Source organism: Canis lupus, chromosome 15, assembly GCF_003254725.2.
Source record: "Canis lupus dingo isolate Sandy chromosome 15, ASM325472v2, whole genome shotgun sequence".
In the NCBI taxonomy this organism is placed as follows: Eukaryota; Metazoa; Chordata; class Mammalia; order Carnivora; family Canidae; genus Canis; species Canis lupus.
In genome coordinates, this window is record NC_064257.1 from 45460727 (window position 1) to 45464895 (window position 4169).

General features: G+C 39.6%; 1 long non-coding RNA gene across 1 annotated transcript; it reads left to right on the forward strand.

The window, feature by feature from the left end:
* The first annotated feature begins 1060 nt into the window (after positions 1-1060).
* Positions 1061-2631, forward strand: LOC112654556 (uncharacterized). The gene is made up of 3 exons (XR_003133105.3): positions 1061-1298; positions 1523-1611; positions 2466-2631. It is a non-coding gene; the product is annotated as an uncharacterized LOC112654556 (long non-coding RNA).
* Positions 2632-4169: the final 1538 nt, after the last annotated feature.

Sequence of the window (4169 nt, forward strand, 5' to 3'; positions counted from 1 at the left end):
ATCTTGAATTTTCAATCTAAATTTGAGTGGGTTCAGACTCTTGTTAAGAAGCAGTTGCTGAAAACTCATTTCCTTGGGCACCTCCCCACTCCTACCCTCAGCCACCTTCGAAATAGTTGAAGTTTAACACACACACACACACACACACACACACACACACACACACCCCTACCCCCGCCCCGGGCAGGGCACACCGAGGATCAGCCCGTTTGCTCTGGCAGAGCGCACCTGCTACTCCTGAGGCCCGAGGCCATGGGCTGCGGCCGGTTGTTATCTCCGGGAGCAAATGAGCGGACCCAGGGCCAATTCACAGCCCATCAGCGAATGGCAGAGGGCGTTAAATCATGAACAAAGAAGCTCCGCGGGATTCCACCAGCATATATATTTTTAGATATTTCAGAACGTCATTTGTTATTAATTAAGAGGCTGTTGAAATTACCCCTCTCCCGCGTTCAGATGGTTGCTTATTTGCTCCTCGTAAGACTGTGGAGATGGAGGTTTAATCAAAAGACCTTGTGATGAGCGCCTTGTCAGAGCACAAACATTTTGAAATCCCAATGAAAATGCAGTTTAATGCATCCAGTGAAATTGCCTGGGAGGAAATAGTGAATACAGCTTTTCTTAAAGCCTTTCCCCTCAGGCCATTCACTAAGAAACTGGTCACTAACTGCTGGTAACAACCCATTTTGGAGGGATTATTGCTATTATTGGCATTCTGTGGTTTATGGCAACATTTTGTTCGAGACGTTAGAAATGATAGTGCAGCCGGACCTGGTACTTCAGAGAAACCCGTCCCTTCTTCCCTTGCGGTTAATGGCCTTTTTTTTTCTTACTCCAATCTAAATGTGCGGAGGCTGAGCTGCACCGCTGAGTTTATGATCTGCTACATTTCTTGTGGCTCTAAGAAATATGCTTTACACCGGAGTCAGCATTCAAATCAATGGAGCAAAAATATAACATTTATTGTTAGTAAAATTGAATCATGCTGGAAAGGCTGAATGAAGGCTTGACTTAAACCGGCTGTTAGAGATCCTTGCACTTGCCACGAGCGCTTTCCGGATGACACGCAGCCAGCGGCCCTCCCCCTGCTGCCACCAACTGCTCGCAGAGCGGGCACCTAGGCCGTGCCAGGGCCAGGCGCCCAGTGACAACTCAGACTTGGGAAGGAGGCAGCGCTGGGGGAGGGCAGGCAAACACCACACAATGCAAGAAAAGTTCTCGAGAGTTTCAAAAATATTTCTTTTGTTCACTTCAGATGGCAGAAACAAGTCAGATCCCTGGCAGTTTAAAGCCATAAGGTGTATTAGTGAGACCGAATGCAGATTAGGAATATGTTATTTGCATGGGAGACAGAGTTTGGGGTTTTTTGTGGATTTTTTTTTTTGCCTTTTTGGGGTCCGTTTTTCCTTCCATCTTTTAATTACAAAAAAAGGGGGAAGATCAGAGCGTATCATTAGCTCTGCTTCTTAGTGAACCTGACTTTTCTCAAGAAATTTACATCTTTCTCTCATTTTCTGTTAAGGTTTCTTCCCCTGTTTTCTCACCTACAGAATTATAATGAGGTAGAGTGAATGAGATCTATGGGGAGAGCGCTGGACCCAGAGACTAAAGGTAAAAGGATGATTGATGGTATGAGATTACCATAAAAGTACAATCAGGATCAGATTTTAAAATGAATTTTTAAGCAGCCTAAGAGATACTCTTTGATTTGCAGTCTGGTGGAATGGATAATGTCTCATTCAGTGGATAAAGTTTCTTACTGTGTGACTTGAGCTTTTTCTGATCTTTCTGACTGGGAGTAAAATGGAACCAAAGCCTAAAGTGGTTTTTAATGCAGAAAATATCAAACACAATATTCTTAATGTCAAAACCTGGGCATAGCAGGTGAGGAAAGAAAAATAAATAGAAGAATATTGCTGGTAGTGTTATTGTATTAGGCTCTCCTCTCACTGGCAAATGGGGTTAAAACATACATTTTTTAAAGGGCAAACTTGTTTACATATTGAAAAAAAATAAAAGTTTAGGCTGGTGTCAGATTTTAGTCTTTCTTAGGTGTGGAAAATGTTTCAACTAAAATATTAAAGCAAAATGTATATCATGGGCCCTATGTTTTCCCAGATGCTTTTAAAAAATTTAAATATACTTTTTATTTTAGAATGATTTTCAATTTAGAGAAAAGTTGCAAAGATATCAGCCAGTTCCCACATACCCCTCATCTACTTTCTCCTATCGTTAATATCTGACATTATTATCAGGGTTGAGAGATTTAGCTGATGAAGTACTGGACACCCAGTTACATTTGAATTTCAGATGACGACAAATCATTTTTTAGTGTGTATCTGTCCCACAGCAACCGTAATCGCTATTATACATTTGCCATAACCAAGGAATCCATATCAGTTAACTAAACTCTGCACTTGATTACAATTTCACCAGTTTTTCCTAATGTGTCATTTCTGTTCTAGGATCCCAATCGGGATACCACTTTACGCTTAATCATCATGTCTCCACAGGCTCCTCTGATCTGCGACAGTTTCTCAGACTTCTCATTTGCTCTTAAACACAGTACAGAATGAGATAAAATATTAATTGATAATCTAATAATATTAATAAACACTCATATGTACTCAAGAGTCCAGTTTTTTCAATTAATGAATTTCCAAAGCAATTTAACTTCTAAATCATCTTAATGGTCTGCATATCTAGTGCTCCCCGTATGAGATTGTCAAACAGTAATAAATCCTAATTATAAACCAGGAATTTTTATTTCTAACATTAAGTGGAAAAGAGATAGCAGCAACTTGCAAACATGCCCAGGCTCACTGTCCTATTGGAAATACTGTGTTCTACCGAACATTAGCATTATTGAGGTCCTCGAATATAAAAACAATGACTAAAAACTGTCACGGTATGTGCTATTTCACTCAGTTTATACTTTCATTTCATCAATCTTTTCCATAATAATAGGCATGCTTCTAAGAAAAGATCCTGGAAAGATGCTAATTCCTTTTCATCGTAAACTTTGTTCATAGCTAGCCATGTACGTATAAAGATTTATTTTTATTTTGATTATTTCGGAATCTTTCCAAGAAGGTTAAAAGAGAAGATAAAAAGGTAGATAGCTAATCAACCTAGCAGAAACCCTTTGGAGCTTGCAGCTTTATAATTTAGGTCGATCTTCATTAGGTTAAAACCCCCTGCTTTAAAACCGTTAAACATTATGGGAATCTTTAACATTTCAGACAGTTGCTTCTTGTGACAGTTTCCATTTCTTCCCCCCTGCTGACAGTTTCTATAATGACTTTAATCATAGAGTCTGGAAACGGAACCGGCTATTGAATAGCAACAAACTCAGTGGTCAATGTCTATGTCATTTTTCTGGGAGCAGGACTTTCTGAGCATCAAGGAGCTAATACTCAGAGCCTCCTGGAAAAGTGCTAAGTGCATTAACTCTCTGTCAATCACATCCGTAACATGTGGGCCAAATTATTGCTATTTGGCTCAAGACATTCCATTGAAACTTATTTGTGTGGTATTCGTATCTGTGTACCGTATATAACTAATGATGATTGTTTATGGAAAGGTGCCTGTCCAATTATTTTTGAAGAAACACAAGAATGCAGAATGACTGGAAGCATCAGGTTTTTGCCAGAGAATGCCTCAGGTAAGAGGAGAATGGCTAGAGGCTATAAGGAATCACAAGAGACAAGTCAGAGTCGTAAATTGGGAAACTGACATATCTCATCTAATATACTTGCTAACTAGGCCTTTAAAAACCTTGACATTTAACTAAGTTTGTGGAAAAGTTATGGGGTTTTGTCCTTTTCTATTGGCTCTAACTCATTAATCCAGTGAATTAAGGTGTTTATCATCGTTACCGATATTAGCAGATAAGGGAGGCAACTGTTTAGAGAGGCAGGGAAGCTTCTCGCCGCTGAGCAGCTGTTTACGCTGACTGTGCCTGTTTCAAAGTCAAGTCAGTCAAAAATGATACTTCAAGTTATTTACCCTTTTGGTACTTCAGGGCTTGAAATGGCATGAAAGGAGCCTTTCATTTGGCAGAGGCATTTAAATAAAGCTTTCGAAAGGCTGATGTGTTTGGAAGAAGGTGGGCTCCTTACTGAAATAAACAAGTTTCTAGGGATTTTAAGAAAATAGGAAAGAAATGA